This window comes from Pleurodeles waltl, chromosome 11 (genome assembly GCF_031143425.1).
Source record: "Pleurodeles waltl isolate 20211129_DDA chromosome 11, aPleWal1.hap1.20221129, whole genome shotgun sequence".
NCBI classification, from domain to species: domain Eukaryota; kingdom Metazoa; phylum Chordata; class Amphibia; order Caudata; family Salamandridae; genus Pleurodeles; species Pleurodeles waltl.
In genome coordinates this window covers 144,337,007-144,354,557 of record NC_090450.1, presented here as the reverse complement: position 1 = coordinate 144,354,557, position 17,551 = coordinate 144,337,007, and the positions used below count along the sequence as shown (strand labels likewise).

The following is a 17,551-nucleotide window of genomic DNA, read 5'->3' as shown; positions in this document are numbered from 1 at the left end:
ATGTAACAAGGTGTGGCCCACCATATTTTCATCTAACAACCCACTTGGTTCACCAACTGATGATCCTTCATGTTTTTCCTTTGTTTTCAGAGGAAGTGATCTGCCCACACTGCATAAAAACCAATGCAACCCTATTATAAAGATCGTAATAAATATTTTATTCTAAATTAAAAAATTAACTGTTTTGTGCAGTTCTTTTTTATGAATCAAAATATTTTTTAAGAAAATGTTTTCCTTTCTTACATTTTTGGTTTTTCCAAAGACCCATGGCCTGCCGGCCACCAATTCATAAAACAACAAATGTAAATAAAAGAAGCATGCGCCTGCATAGCACAACCTAGCCCCCCTCCCCTTCCCCTCAATTACAGTACCGAATATATCACACACAAGCCTGATGTGATGACCTGTTCTCCCGTGTCATACCCTCCATGGCCCACCCTATCCGTCACCCTGACGCGTGTCATCGTTCTAATTATGTTGTCCTAAGGGACCGCTACACACTGTGTGTAGAAATGTGCACTCCTCCACAGCACACCTCAGACAATCAGGGGAGACGATTACCCCATCATTCACAGCAGGCAAAACGAATAATGCACCCTGTGCAGGTACTTAAGCTGGACCAGCCAGAGACTGGCTGTGATGGATACACTCATGGGCACGCCCAATGCCTCAGCCCATTCTTCATCCTCTAACACTCCCACATCATCCTCCCATGCCCATCGAAGAGCCTCAAAAGTGACTGGGCAAATAGTGAAGAGTGGTAAATTTGTGCAATCTTAAGGTCACCCAGATCACCTAGAAGGAAGTTGTCCTCCATAGAGTTAAATTTGAGAAAGTCCAGTGAGTCTGCAACATATGGGGCTAGTGCGTGGCTGAGTTGTAAATATCGGTGGAGCTGACTGCGGTGAAGTTGGTAGTCTGGTTGTAGAGTATGAAATGATTTGACCTCTGTTCCACTCATGACCTCTCTCAGTGGAGAGATACCTATCTGGTCCCACTTTTGAAAGCTTTCAAGTGTAGCCACCTGTGGTAGTCAATGACCGTGCCAGAGTGAGGTCCATTGTGTTAGCTTCCCTCACCATCCCATCTGCTGTAGGAAGCACCGCCATTGGGTATATACAGCACAAGTCGCTGGTGGGAGACCTTCACCCTCCCCCTGCTATATAAATGAGAGGATTGGGGGTTCCCCCCTCTCCCCCCATTGCCCATCGCTCAGACGCATACACTGGGTCCTCCTGCACACCTTACCACCAGTCATCAATGACCAACAGGTGTCACACCCTATAATAGGATTGATATCTGCAGCAGCTATGCCTCCACAGAGGGGGTCTAAAATGTAATTAACAAAAAATAAAATAAGCTTACCTCGCCGCACCGCTCCTCTCCTCCGTCTCACTGAAGGCACAGGCTCCCATCCTGCCCTGTGGCCAATCCTGATGTAGCTCGAAGCAGACTGGGAGCCTGTGCAGGCTCTCTCCAGCCAGGCAACACAGTGCCGGGCTGGAGAGAGCCTACTGTGCACGTGTGTTTGGCCGGCCCAAAGGAGTGCAAACAGATGGACCTAACTGTTCGAATCGAAGGCCTTGTCGCGATGTCAGTCAGGACTGCTGCGGGACCTTGCAGCCTGTCAGCCAGGGCTAGAAAATGTTTATTTCTTTTCACTCATCCACTCAACTTCAGGCACACCAATTCATTTAACTCACACTGTATACTTCAATAGTGCCCCAAGTTCAAAAATCACTTAGTTGTAAAGTGTAATGGTGAGAGAATTTTAAGTGACATCAACGCTGCATTTTAGTGGGATTATACCTGTTAGTCACCGTCTTCAGGACTCTTGCAAATGTCATTTAAAGTACTATCAGAAAGTTTTATGTAGCGTGTTTACAGCGGAATTCAAACAATAACCTAATTTCTATACTTTAAATTATAAAATAGCTATGAGAAGTCCGTATTCCTTTTAAGTCATTTCAGTGTGTTCTCTGTCATGATGTGAACTTTGCAACCCATCTGCCGTTCAGAATCAATCATTCAAATGACACATGATCAGATAGATAATATTTCCCTTATTCTATTTCACAACTACTAGGGAAAAGTATCTTATTGTTACAACACAGAGAAACAACATGAAATCTTGTGAGATTGCTGGAAGTGTATGTTTATTTCTTTTGCTCTGCTAGTATTTAAATATTTTCCCACATCCCACGTAAAGTGTTTTTCCTGACTCCACGTAAAATGTTCTTCCTGTCTCCAGCTAAAATGGGACATATTATAATAAAAAAGTTGCCAACCTTTTCTATAGTGAGATCTATTTCTGATAAATGTAAATCTTCCCTAGCTACTACAAAATGCTGTAACTACTGTAATAGTGACCACTTCAGACAAGATGACAATAGTCACCATTGCTTCCTTAATTAACTAGCACTACCAGTGCACATCAGAAAGGGTTTCCACCAGTAAGGTCATAAAAAGTTGCATCAATAAGAAATGCCTTTACCTAAGTAATGAATATGTCACAGCAGTAAGCGGTTTCAGCAACAATAAAATATTACCAGACGTAAACTAACAAATGTAAAACAATAATCTGGCTATCCGCTTTAAGTCCACTTTAGAAATGCTGTCATGTTGTCTTTAAAATAAGTTTATGGGCTCCTGGAAATGCACACACATCTAGCTTTCCTTCCTCCCAACCCCACACCCATATTTGATGCGGCTAACATCGCAGGGTCATACAACATTATCAGTTCAGTCAGTTCAAATCTTTATTCGGCAAATTCTATAAACGTCATACAATACACAACCTACAATAATCAATAACTATTTTTAAAAACTGCAAAACGTTGCAGACAAATCATCTAAGGGTAAAATCATCAAATTCATAAACGGGTAGATTAATACGATTAAATCATATGTATAACTCTTCATATTTTTCCTGATTGCTAAGACTGTCTTAACCCCTTAGCTGCTGGGCCTTTCCCCCCCCAGTGCTGAGCCCTTTTTTGGCTATTTGGGGTAGTTCGCGCTTAGGGCTTCATAACTTTTTGTCCACATAAGCTAACCACGCCAAATTTGCGTCCTTTTTTTCCAACATCCTAGGGATTCTAATGGTACCCAGAGTTGGTGGTTTCCCCTGGAGGAGACCAAGAAAATAGCCAAAATACAGTGAAAATTTTGTTTTTTCCAAAAAAATGGGAAAAAAGGGCTGCCGAAGAAGGCTTGTGGTTTTTTCCCTGAAAATGCCATCAACCAAGGGTTTCTGGTGCTGAAATCACTATCTTCCCACCTTTCAGGAACGGGCAGACTTGAATCAGAAAACCGAATTTTTCAACACAAATTTGGCATTTTACTGGGACATACCCCATTTCTACTATATTTGGTGCTTTCAGCCTCCTTCCAGTTAGTGACAGGAATGGGTGTGAAACCAATGCTGGATCCCGGAATGCTAAACATTTCTGAAAACTAGACAAAATTCTGAATTCAGCAAGGGGTCATTTGTGTAGATCCTACAAGGTTTTCCTACAGAAAATAACAGCTGAAATAAAAAAATATTGAAATTGAGCTGAAAACAACAGCCATTTTTCTTTATGTTTTACTCTGTAACTTTTTCCTGCGATGTCAGATTTCTGAAAGCAATATACCGTTTTGTCTGCTGGACTCTTCTGGTTGCGGGGATATAAAGGGCTTGTAGGTTCATCAAGAACCCTAGGTACCCAGAGCCAATAAATAAGCTGCACCCTGCAGTTGGTTTTCATTCTATACTGGGTATACAGCAATTCATTTGCTGAAATATGAAGAGTGAAAAAGAGGTATCAAGAAAACCTTTGCATTTCCAAAATGGGATCAAGATAAGGTTTTGAGGAGCAGTGGTTATTTGCACATCGCTGAATTCCGAGGTGCCCATACTAGCATGTGAATTGCAGGGCATTTCTCAAATAGACGTCTTTTTTTCACACTCTCTTATATTTGGAAGGAAAAAATGTAGAGAAAGATAAGGGGCAATAACACTTGTTTTGCTATTCTGTGTTCCCCCAAGTCTCCCGATAAAAATGATACCTCACTTGTGTGGGTAGGCCTAGTGCCCGCGACAGGAAATGCCCCAAAACACAACATGGTCACATCCTATTTTTTTTATAGAAAACACAGCTGTTTTTTCCAAAGTGCCTACCTGTAGATTTTGGCCTCTAGCTCAGCCGGCACATAGGGAAACCTACCAAACCTGTGCATTTCTGAAAACTAGAGACCTAGGGGAATCCAAGGAGGGGTGACTTGCGGGGCTCGGACCAGGTTCTGTTACCCAGAATCCTTTGCAAACCTCAAAAAGTGGCTAAAAAAACAAGTTTTCCTCACATTTCGTGACAGAAAGTTCTGGAATCTGACAGGAGCCACAAATTTCCTTCCACCCGGCGTTCCCCCAAGTCTCCCGATAAAAATGATACCTCACTTGTGTGGGTAGGCCTAGCGCCCGCGACAGGAAACGCCCCAAAGCGCAACGTGGACACATCAAAATTTTTGGAAGAAAACAGAGGTGTTTTTTGAGAAGTGCCTACCTGTAGATTTTGGCCTCTAGCTCAGCCGGCACCTAGGGAAACCTACCAAACCTGTGCATTTCTGAAAACTAGAGACCTAGGGCAATACAAGGAGGGGTGACTCGCGGGGCTCGGACCAGGTTCCGTTACACAGAATCCTTTGCAAACCTCAAAAAGTGGCTAAAAAAACAAGTTTTCCTCAGATTTCGGTGACAGAAAGTTCTGGAATCTGAGAGGAGCCACAAATTTCCTTCCACCCGGCGTTCCCCCAAGTCTCCCGATAAAAATGATACCTCACTTGTGTGGGTAGGCCTAGCGCCCGCGACAGGAAATGCCCCAAAACAGAACGTGGACACATCACATTTTTTCATAGAAAACAGTGCCTACCTGTGGATTTTGGCCTCTAGCTCAGCCGGCACCTGGGGAAACCTAGCAAACCAGCACATTTTTGTAAACTAGAAACCCAGGGGAATCCAAGATGAGGTGACTTGTGGGGCTCGGACCAGGTTCTGTTACCCAGAATCGACAGAAAGTTCTGGAATCTGAGGGGAGCCACAAATTTCCTTCCACCCAGCGTTCCCCCAAGTCTCCCGATAAATATGATACCTCACTTGTGTGGTTAGGCCTGGTGCCTGCGACAGGAATAGATCACACAACGGTCAATGTTGGTCCTTACGTGAGGCAGCTGTTGACCCTGGGGTGATCCATTCCTGACACAGGCACTAGGTGTAGGCACTCAAGTGGGGTAGTGTTTTTATCAGGACAGGTGAGGAGTCACTGGGTGGTAGGAATGTTGTGGATCCCAGCATATTCCTGTAGTTTGTGTGACAGAAATGCGAGAAAAATAGAGTTTTTTTCTCAACATTTCAGCTTTGCAGGGTATTCTGGGTAAGAAAACTTTGGGGAATCCACACAAGTCACACCTCTGTGGACTCCCCCGAATGTCTAGTTTCCAGAAATGTTTGGGTTTAGTGTGTTTCTCTATATGGCCGCCGAATCCAGGACCAAAAACACAGGTGCCTGCCTTACAAAACCAGTTTGTTTTGCCATAGACAATTTTGATGTCTCCACAATATGATTTGGGTGGTGGAATTTGGGGCTGAACTAAATTGGTGAGCTCCCAAGAGAGCACTCTCTCTCTGCTTGCCGCCGCATTCACCTGCTCTCTGGGTTGGCCTAACCCACTATTACCCAGTTGCACGAACAGCTTGCGAAGGGACAGCAGGACTGTCCTCATCACCTCCCTCATAATGTACTGGAAGAGGAGTTTTCGAATGGGACTCCTCTGACTGAAAAATCACTCCCAGAGTCTGCGCCATTGTCCTATCCCTCAGATGCTGCCTCAGTATCTGATGTCTCAGTCTCTGATCCTATGTCAGAGCGGTCCTCTATAACCCGAGTGCAGGCAGCAGTCATCCATCAAGATGCCATCTCTGCTATTGGCTAAACTGTTGCTCTAAAACACTAGCCTACGTAGACAGTCACAAAATCGATGGTGTGTGTGAGATACGTGCAACAGTAGAGGCCACCTTACCTGCGCTTCTTCCCTCAATCAGCACGTACTTTCAAGACACTCAAAAAACACCTTGTCACATACCATTCGTCACAGTCTTTAGCACCTCCTGCGCCCAGTCCAACAATCATTATTGGTGCTCCCACTCCCTCCTCCTCGGATTCCCTCATTACCACCCAGCAAAAGTGCCCTTCATCTCTCCATAGACTTTACTAATGTACTCAGCTATTTACATAAAATACAGATGTGCTCTTTGCAGTAGGCATATAAACCTTCTGCGCTTCTTTATGGCACTAAAACTGCCACTAGACAAGTCGGACCCTTTTCCCCCCAGGGAAACCACACACATATTGACAAAAGTGATGTATATATGACAGCCAACCACCTGAAACTCAACTCAAGCAAAACCGAAATAATCCTCTTTGGCCCTCACCAAAAAAACCTGGGACCCCCCATGGTGGCCCACCACGCTAGGCCCTGCACCCACCCCCGCCAACTACGCACGCAACCTCAGCATCATCCTAGACTCCTCCCTCTCTATGACCCAACAAATCAACGCTCTTACCTCCTCATGCTTCAACAAACTCCGTATACTGAAAAACATTAAAATGGATCCCCACAGAGACCAGAAAAACTGTCACTCACGCACTCATCAGCAGCAGGCTTGATTACAGAAACGCCCTCTACGCCGGCACCACTCTAAAACTCAAGTGCAAACTACACGCATCCAGAACTCAGCAGCACGACTCATCCTCGACCTCCACCGACACGAACACATCTCTCCACACCTCAAATCCCTCCACTGGCTCCCCATTGACAAAAGGATCACCTTCAAGATCCTCATCCTCACACACAAATCACTCCACAACACAGGCCCTGCCTACCTCAACGAGAGTCACCTTCCACACCCCCACACGAAACGTCCGTTCAGCTGACCTCTCTCTCGCCTCTGACCCCCGCATCAAACACACCACCACCGGGGCAGATCCTTCTCCTACATTGCACCCAAAACATGGAACGCACTCACAACCCACATTCGCAAGACCCAAAACCTACTTCTTTTCAGGAAGGGCCTCAAAACCTGGCTTTTTGAACAGTGAACCTCCTACCCCCTTTCCCTCCCCCCCGTCCCCCCCCCAGCGCCTTGAGACCCTCACAGGTGAGTAGCGCGCTTTATAAATCTCTTTGATACAGATCTACCTATATATATATATATATATATATATATATATATATATATATCTACATAGATATATCTATAGATATATCCATGTACCTAGATATATCTATCTACATAGATATATATATATATAGATATATACATATATTTTTTTTTAGTTGTTGTATGGTTTCCTTGGGGGCCAAAATGGCCCCCAGGGAAACACTACAACATCTAAAAAAAAAATTGCCCCCACAGGGGGTCACCCTGCCCACGGGCGACCCCCTGTCATTTCTTTTTTTATTTTTTTTTTGAAAAAAAAAAAAATCCCCGGGGGGGGGGGGGTTTGGGTGCGATCGCGCCCCTCCCCAGGGGGCACCTACCTTTTTATTTTTTTAGGAAAATTATCCGGGGGGGGGCGGCCCGTTTTCCGGGGGGGGCTGCCCCCCAAAAGTGAAATCCCTGGTGTCTAGTGGGGTTTCCTGGCCCCCGATCGCAGCTGTGCTGCGATCGGGGGCCAGGAAACCGTTTCAGAAGGCCTCATAAGAAAGGGGAGACTCTCCCCTTTCTTACGAGGCCTTCTGAAACTGTTTCTGGCCCCGATCGCAGCACAGCTGCGATCGGGGGCCAGAAACAGTTTCAGAAGGCCTCGTAAGAAAGGGGAGAGTCTCCCCTTTCTTACGAGGCCTTTTCAAAATGTTTCCTGACCCCCCCGATCGCAGCTGTGCTGCGATCGGGGGAGCCAGGAAACCTGAAAGTGTTTCCTGGCCCCCGATCGCAGCACAGCTGCGACCGGGGGCCAGGAAACACTTTCAGGAAGGCCTCGTAAGAAAGGGGAGAGTCTCCCCTTTCTTACGAGGCCTTCCCGAACGTGAAAAAGGCCGTTTTCCCCATGAAAGCAGGAAGCGGCCGCAAGGCTGCTTCCTGCTTTCATGGGGAAAACACCTTTGCAACGTCAGCGCGCCTCGCGGCGCGCTGACGTCACAAAGGGGCGGGTGGGGGGCGGGGGGAGACACGGTAGCTTCCGTGTCTCCCGGGGGGGGGGGGGGGAAATAAAAAATAAATCCTCGGGTGCGACGCACCCGAGGATTTATTAATGCCCTTCCTGGTGTCGGCCACTGGTCGTGACCCGCACCAGGGAGGGTGTGTGGGCGTCGGCCAGTGGCCGACGCCCGCATTTACGAGGTTAATGAAATTCAACACTACATAACAAATATCTGATGTAAAAAGTTGCTGCAAAAATTCCAGTCCTAACTGGTACTATCTCCTATTTGACTTATGCAGTAAAGGAACCAGAAAAGAGGATTGAGGTACTGAGTATAACGTGCTAAACAATATAAAGTGGCATGCTCTGTTTCGAAACATTATTGCATTGACATGGGGGTAAATCATACTGCTAAGCGCTCTGCATCTGGCAGGCAACCTTAAAATACACTAAATTCAATCCAAAATGAGTAAACTAAAAACGTTCAGTTGGGTTTGCAATCCAGGATAAGTAAGGTTCGAAAGCCCTAGTAGTTGCCAATATGAATATCTCACTACAGTCTCCAAAGTCTGCGCTCTCCCCAAAGCTCGAGGTAAGCGCATCTTCACAGTCTCTTTACAATTAGAGGTAATCCTATACGGATTGAAATGTGCCACTATGAGATCTAATTTAATCATACTCTTCAGATATGCAAACCAAGGAATTCTGTTAAACTTCCATGAGGTTAAACAATCGGAAATATGTGTTCCGACTAAGGCAGCCTCCTGATTCCCCTAACACTTAATCCACAATGAGATTGGGACTAGCCCAATCAGGTCTTCCACATAAGGCAAACCTAATTCTTCATGACAAATGAAGGTGGCAGTGCTTTTAGGAACTGCAACCAATCTGTAGGTGAAACCATTTTCTATTCGGTGAAGGGCCCCCACTTTGAGGTAACCTCACATATCTTCCCCCACCCCTCCCCCTGCATAACCCAGCTGAGAGTCATTTGTTTTTATGTAAGCTTTTCATCTCCTTTATAGGTTTGTGTTTTAGTTTTTGGGCAGATCTTAAAATGGCCTCGATATCCCTGCCAAATTCCTGAGCTTTAGCTGTTGAGAGATTTCCGAAGCAGCAATGAGCTAAAAAGAATCCCCAAATAACTGGATTTTATTTACCTTCACAAGGGGTGTGCCTTCCTTTACAAAATGCTTTATTTTCGTATTAGGGTGGAGTTGCTCACATGTCATAATATGTTTTTGAGCACTTTACCTTTAAATCTAAATCATTTATATAAGGTAAAAAGGTATCCAATACATCCTGCAGGCCATTTGAGGTACAAGCAATCACTTCTGCATCATCTGCACATAGCAGAATGAGTATAGGTCGATTTCTCATCAGGAGCATATCCTTCCCTTTCCCTACTAAATGTGTACCCGTGTGTTAAATGTGTACCCGTTTATTTAAAGAAAAAGAAAGGGAGCTAGGATACACCCCTGTCTCACACTAGATCTAATTTGTGAAGTATTTTCACCATGCTGACCATATCGCACTGTGACTTAACTCCTGATGGAGGCGTTTTATGAAGGTGAGAAGTTGTTGACCCCCCCCATGTTCGCCATTATCTCCCATAAATTCAATCGATTGACTAGGTCTAAGGCACTTTTAGGTTAGTAAAGCTCAAATGCATTGCTTCCTTCTTAGCTGTCATGTACTTGTCTGCAATAAGGTAAAGATTTAAAGTTTGTTCCACAGTTGCGATGTCTGGTCTAAAACTAAATTGGGCATCAGACATAATCTTATTTTCTTCAGACCACGTTTCCAAATGGGACAGGAGCCCTACCCAAAATCTTAACACCCGAATCTAACAAGAAGATCGGTCTGTAACATGCAGGTGAGGATCTGTCTCACTTAACAAAGGTAGCCGACCTCCAGGAGTCTGGACTGGATCGCTCAACAGGTCTCCTTAACACATTTGTTAGCAAGGGAGCCAATATTTGAACATCTGATTAATTCAGGACGGACTCTGTCTGGAACAGGTGCTTTTCCCTGGGGTGCATTGGTTTTTAGCTAACACTGCAACTAAGTTCTATAGGTATGGTGGTGTAACCCTGTGTAGTTTGTACAAAACTATGCCTACTATCTGGAACATCAAAAGCTTGCCACAGCTCATTTTCTGATCGAAACATTTTGGACAAATGGAACCCCTACCGGTCTGCTGGAATTAAGGATCCAATCTCTGCACATCTGAGTCAGAACAAATACTGGTGATTTACTCCATTCCAAAACGTATTATTGTCACTTGCTGCAACTAGAAGACCTTCCCAAGCTTTGCTCCTAATTTCGTTTTTCCTTTCCTCTAATGTTTTTATTCATCATGTAGCTTTGGCTGTGTTGTAGACATCCACATTGTCGGTTACACTGCCTGTGTGTGTTGCCCTTCCGTTGGTTTGACTAGCTGCCCCTTTAACCGTTAATTCAGCTGGACTCTTCTGGTTGCGGGGATTTATATGGCTTGTATGTTCATCAAGAACCCTAGGTACCCAGAGCCAATAAATGAGCTGCACTTTGCAATGGGTTTTTATTCTATACCGGGTATACAGCAATTAATTTGCTGAAATATATAAAGTGAAAAACCGGTATCAAGAAAACCTTTGTATTTCCAAAATGGGCACAAGATAAGGTGTTGAGAAGCAGTGGTTATTTGCACATCTCTGAATTCCGGGGTGCCCATACTAGCATGTGAATTACAGGGCATTTCTCAAATAGACATCTTTTTTACACACTGTCTTACATTTGGAAGGAAAACATGTAGAGAAAGACAAGGGGGAAACACTTGTTTTGCTATTCTGTGTTCCCCCACGTCTCCCGATAAAAATGGTACCTCACTTGCTTGGATAGGCCTAGCACCCGTGACAGGAAATGCCCCAAAACACGATGTGGACACATCACATTTTCACAAAGAAAACAGCTGTTTTTTGCAAAGTGCCTAGCTGTGGATTTTGGCCTCTAGCTCAGCCGGCTCCTAGGGAAACCTAGCAAACCTGCACAGTTTTGAAAACTAGACACCTAGGGTAATCCAAGATGGGGTGACTTGTGGGGCTCTGACCAGGTTCTGTTACCCAGAATCCTTTGCAAACCTCAAAATTTGGCCAAAAAAAACACATTTTCCTCTCATTCCGGTGACAGAAAGTTCTGGAATCTGAGAGGAGCCGCAAATTCATTCCACCCAGCGTTCCCCCAAGTCTCCCGATAAAAATGGTACCTCACTTGTGGGGGTAGGCCTAGCGCCCACGAAAGAAAAGGCCCCAAAACACAACGTGGACACATCACATTTTTCCACAGAAAACAGAGGTTTTTTTACAAAGTGCCTACCTGTGGATTGTGGCCTATAGCGCAGCCGGCTCCTAGGGAAACCTAGCAAACCTGCACAGTTTTGAAAACTAGACACCTAGGGTAATCCAAGATGGGGTGACTTGTGGGGCTCTGACCAGGTTCTGTTACCCAGAATCCTTTCAAACCTCAAAATAAATTTGCCCCAAAAACACTTTTTCCTCTCATTTCAGTGACAGAAAGTTCTGGAATCAGAGAGGAGCCACAAATTTCCTTCCAGCCAGCGTTCCCCCAAGTCTCCCGATAAAAATGGTACCTCATTTTTGTGGGTGAGCCTACTGCCCGCGAAAGGAAATGCCCCAAAACACTATCTGGACACATCAAAATTATCAGATACAAAACTACCTGTTTTTGCGGGGGCACCTGCATTTTTGGTCCTGGGCTCAGCAGCCTTCTAGGGAAACCTACAAAACCCAGAAAATTTCTGAAAACTAGACACCTGCGGGAGTCCAGTGAGGTGTGACTTGGGTGGATCCCCCAATGTTTTCTTACCCGGAATCCTCAGCAAACCTCAAATTTAGCTAAAAAAAATAAAAATCACATTTTCCCCACATTTCTGTGTGGGATCACTGCACTGGGACACATTTCTTACAACCCAATGTTCCTCTCAGTCTCCCGGTAAAAATTATACCTCATTTGTGTAGGTGGGCCAAGTGCTTGTGAAAGGGAAGAGCCAAAAACATGTCGATATTGAGGGGGGACCAAAGGGGGTCCAAAAGTGCAGTTTGCAAAAAAACATTTTTAGGATGACAAGTGCTGCAGAATTTTTATCGGTATAGATGAGACAATGCTGGGTGGTAGGGATTTTGTGGATTCCTGCAGATTCCGGAAGGTTCCATCACAAAAATGTGGGAAAAATGTGTGATTTCCAGCAAAATTGGAGGTTTGCAGGGGATTGTGGGTACAAAAATGGTGCGGGTGTATGTGAAACACATCACCCTGGAATCACCCATATGTTTCGTTTTCAGATGTGTCTAGGTCTTGTGGATTTTTCTACATGGCAGCATCCCAAAGTCCATAAAGTGCAGCTCTCACCATTCCAAGTGGGACGATTTTGAGAGTAAGCCAAGCTCTCATGGCACAAATGTAAAACTAAAACCCCAAATAATCAAATGTCTTCTTGCTTGCTGTGGGATAAGATGTTTTAGAGTGCAGGGGAGAGCTGAAAGACTGTTACCCCCTTCAGTTGAGGTGGGGGCGTAACCAGGCCCATACTGGTTGGTAGCCACCCCACCAACCCAATAAATATATATATATATATATATATATATATATATATTTTTTTTATTCCCTGGCATCTAGTAGACTTTCTGCCCCCCTGGGGTGTGGATCAGGGGTAATTGCCCCATCTGCCCACTGGTGGGCAGAATAACTTTGGGCCCATTTATTTGAGGTGGGGGTATGGCATACCCCCACCCTCTTATTTTTGGAAAAAAAAAAAAATCCCTGGCCTTTGGTGGGCTTTCTGCCCCCCCCCCCCCCAATCCAACACCACCACCTTGGGGGCAGATTGGCCTTCCAAAAATAGGCCCATCTGCCCCCAGGGGGGGTGGGGGCAGATATGACCAACAGTAATGTGCCCCCATGGGGAGCGACCCTTACCCAAGGGGCTGCCCCCCTAAAGAAAACGCATGCATACACACACACCAATCCCTGGTGCCTAAGTGGTTTCTGCCCCCATTGGCCTAACAAAAATCGGCCGATCTGCCCCCACCTCTTTTGAAAAAATCTTTTTTTATCCCTGGCGTCCAGCAGAGGCTTCTTCCCCCCCCCCCCCCCACCCCCCAACCCCACCCCCCAGGGCAGATCGGTCTAATAACAATAGGCCGATCTGCCCCAAAATGGCCTAAAATAAATTTGACCCCTGTCCCCCACCCGGGGAGCGACCCTTGCATGACATTGGCGCAAAAAAAATATCCCCGGTGCCTAGTGGTTTAATTAAAATAGGCTGATGATCTGCCCCCTTGGGGGGGGGGCAGAAATGGCCTTAAATGAATTTGCCCCCCAGGGGAGCGACCATTGCCTAAGGGGTCGCTCCCTTAGTGTGAAATTCACGAAAAAAAAAAAAACTCCCTGGTGTCTAGTGGTTTCTGTCCCCTTCGGGGGCAGATTGCCCTCATAAAAATAGGCCAATCTGCCCCCAAGTGTGGCAGAAATGGCCTAAATATAATTTGCCCCCTAGGGGAGCAACCCTTGCCTAAGGGGTCGCTCCACACCTCTTTAAAAAAAAAAAAAAGATCCCTGGCGCCTAGAGGTTTCAGAACCGGTTGGAGATTCTTCCCTTTTGTCTACTGGTCTTAAGAAACTATACTAGCATAACCATTCAAGGCAGGACCATCGAGGATGCCTCACATTTATGACTGCTGGTCTTCAGAGGAGGTTTCCAGGTGTTTGAACTGAAGGCAGCTTTCAGCTATGTTATTTTGACTTTCCTAACTTCATGGTGGGTCACTTGGTTCTAGTGCGACCAACAAGATAGTAATCATGGTCTCGACCGGCGGCGGTTTCTGGGGTTTGGCGGAGGGGCTAAGCCCCTCTAATTAAAAAGCAATTACCATCCAATTTAAATCATACTGAAGCATTCACTGCTTTATCCTGCATAGTCCATACTGCAAAAGGAACGTCGGGCAGTTTTAATTAGACACTCGCGCTAGTGCAGCTGGCGGCAGGGAAAGCTAAGCAGTAAGGGCTGACAGGGTGTCAGCCCGATTCTGCAATAATTGGGGTCGTGTGGGACTGCCCACAAATGACTCTTAAAACCATAACATTCTGCAGCAGCCCGGTGCATGTACTGTACTCCCGGGGCTGCTTGTCCATTGCCAGCTGTCTTTCACCACCCTTCCCTTACCAACTTCGTCTTGTAAAAGGAGGGGTTGCAGGATTAGCAAGATGGTCATGTGCTCTAAACAGTTACACTGCGCGCACTTATGCGCCTCGTGTACGGGTTTAGAGCTTTCCAGCAGCAGCAATTTGAAGAGCTGCAGCTGGACCTTGCCGGAAGAACCATGGACTGTTTGTGTGCAGTGCCTCCTTCTACCACAATGCTGGACTACTGAGGTGAGTTGTCACATCACTCCTTTGTTGCGTGTACTTTTCCTCCCTACAACCCCTTCCTTTCTTCCTTTTCCCCACTCTCCTTGGCCTGTTGCTCTTTCCTTTTCCTGCTATTTATTTTCTCACCTGTGTCCGTCAGTGAGTCTAAAAATTGATGACACGAAGCTGTAGTGCAAACAGTTAACAACGGAGCTTTGAAGCGCTTGCTTTTAATTGCAATTCTATTTTGATAGCACTGCTTACTATGCCTGATGAGGTGTTGAAGGAAATAGTTGTGTAGAAAAAAATGACATTAAGTACATTCTCGGTATTACTAAAAATCTACATTGTGTAACCACCATTTTATCTTAAAAACCTTTTACATATTTTGTAGTAGTCTATCGTTTACTGTGTATAATACAAGATTAAAATAATGAATAACGTATTCACAGTGGTTTGTCACAGGCTGTGACATCGTAGCACTAAAAAAAAAAATACAAAAGTTGCTACTCTCCACTGCGCCAACCAAGGCTTAATAATGTCTCTCTCTCTCTCTCTGGTTACACACAGGCCTCTGCATTGCATTAACTAATAGAGATTTCATAATGTATTATAGTGCATTTGCACTGAGTAACATTTTACATTTATTTTTTATATAAGTTGCACATTAATTTATATGTAGCTACCTTACTGTAAAACGTACAGAATATTTAGGTTTTTTTAGCTACAATTTTGTATAACTGATATTCTAAACTCACATTTTTGAAAGTGCTTTCATATGTGATAGTGAAGAAAATTGATTTTTGGGGACATTAAATATTTGCCTAAGGTCAAACAATTAAACTAGGGTAGCTGTGATGTATCAATGTCTGATTTAACGGGTTTCAGCCTCTCAGTGGGTATCTATTTGACCTTCATTGTGTTCAACCTTTTAGTGCAGTTTTCATATAGTGCAAACTTGACCCAAAGCAATTTAGCACTTTCATGAGCACCAATTAAATTACACCTGGTCTCATTATTTTTTTGCTGACACATGAGATTGAGTGATTTGACTAGAATCACAGGATGTTCATGCTGGAAATTAAACGTTGTTCCCTGGTCCGTAAGCCGGCAGCTCTGGCCGTAACTCCACAGGGAAAGAGGGTGGCAGGCCGAAGCCATTAAAAGAATTCTATATTTTGTCAGTTTATCACAGTTTTTTAAAAATTGCACAAAAATACACCAATTTTCAAAACTTTACTCAATGGAGAACCTTCATCCCATAAACATCAGCCTCGCTTTTTATGCCCCACCACCTTCCAATTCCACCAACTTCCATTGGTCTTGATAATGGATCCAGGAGACTTAAGCCCAGGAGCCTGGCAGAGGTGCCACACTGCTTCTTAGGCTGACCAAAATTAACTTGTACTCCTTAACTAACAGTTATACTATTGGGTGGAGCATGTGAGGGCAGACACCCTGCTGCAAGGACTCTCTAATATACACACAGGATATTTGTCTCTGCTTTGGCTGCCTGTAGGTGAAATCTTTTGCAGATTGAACCAACTGCTTACTTCCACTGCTTTCATCAAGTGTACAGATCCCCAGAACTTGGGAGGGGAGGATGGTTGAGGCACAATCATTTCCTCGGCCCTCCCTGCTTCTGTGTATTTTCTTTCCCCTTCTCTTTGATTCCCAGGCTCCAGAATGTAGAGGAAGAGGCTTCATTTCCTTCTAGTAGCACAGATGTCCCATCATACTCCTATGTCAGTGGCCTAGGGGGAGTTCTTCCTGTCTGCATACCTCATCTGCATTGTCTTACACTTCCATCTCAATTAATCCTCAGACTCCACCTGAGGGTGAAAGTGAGAGGATGGTGCTTTGAAGATGGGCTTATCTCTTGAGGTGGCCTTGGCTGCAAAGCAGTCCTGCATTCAGGCTACCCTTAGGCACTATAGTCACCACTAGGTTATCATCTTTAATTGTGTTGTGATTTTCTGGCATCCGTGGCCTAGTCAGCTTTTCCTTGATCTCTGTTTCCTTGCAAATCTATTTGTTTCCTCCTTGTAGGAACAGCTGCCTGCTTTTGGGGTTTGTGGGCATGTGTGTGAATCCTGTTGATTCGTGTGGCTTTTTAACTTCACAGTTTTGAGTTCTTTAGACCTTATGTTCAGTCTTCATAAACATCTTTACTCTTAGGTTCTCTTCCTAGTTGCATCACCACTTCCTCTAGATTGGAGAAACTTGGATATATTCTATAGTAGGTGGGTGTGAGGGCTCTTTCCTTTGCAGAAGCAGTACTGGGTGCTGCCACTGTGCAACTTCATAAGTCATGCTGTGTCCCCCTTACTGGTGGGAAAGCAACTCTCTGCTTGTTATGTTCCCATAGTTAGGGGCTTTGATTAGTAAAAGTGACAGAGGTAATGCCCTGACCAGTACTCTTCATTACACCAAGCCCCTATACTTTCTTGTCACAAAGCTGCTTAGAGGACCACAATCCCCTTGGTTCTGGATGGATTGGCAGTGTTGCTTTTACTAGTTTCTAGATCTTCTCACTGAAGCCTGACCCTATTTATATCTCCCCAAGGGGAGAGGTGAGCTATTAAAAAAATGCTTTAGTAATTTTGATAATCGGTGCCTGTTTCCAGAGGTGAATCCCCACTCATAAATAAGGATCGACACGAACAAGAGTAGGATTCTGTGTAATGGAGGTTCACAATAAGCAATCAGGGCATTACCAAGTAGCGGAAAATACAAAAATACAAATGTAAACCCTAAGTGGGAATAACCTTCAGACTGGATTGATTTCTCGAATTTTCTAACATTTTACTACTTTCACTGATGCACAACAAGGGCAGTAACTGTAGTGCTTTACTTCTCAGTGGAAATCTGAGGTGAGACAGACAATTTTATCTGTTTTAACTGAATACCTAATCTTTGAAAACACAACATTCTGATAGTTGTTTGTGTTTCGTCCGATGTCT

The 17,551-nt window shown here is 44.7% G+C and overlaps 1 protein-coding gene across 2 annotated transcripts in view; it reads left to right on the top strand.

Moving 5' to 3' along the window:
* The window catches only part of GMPS (guanine monophosphate synthase), a 529,284-nt gene that overhangs the window by 359,440 nt on the left and 152,293 nt on the right, over window positions 1-17,551 (top strand). The gene's annotated exons all lie outside the window — the stretch shown is intronic.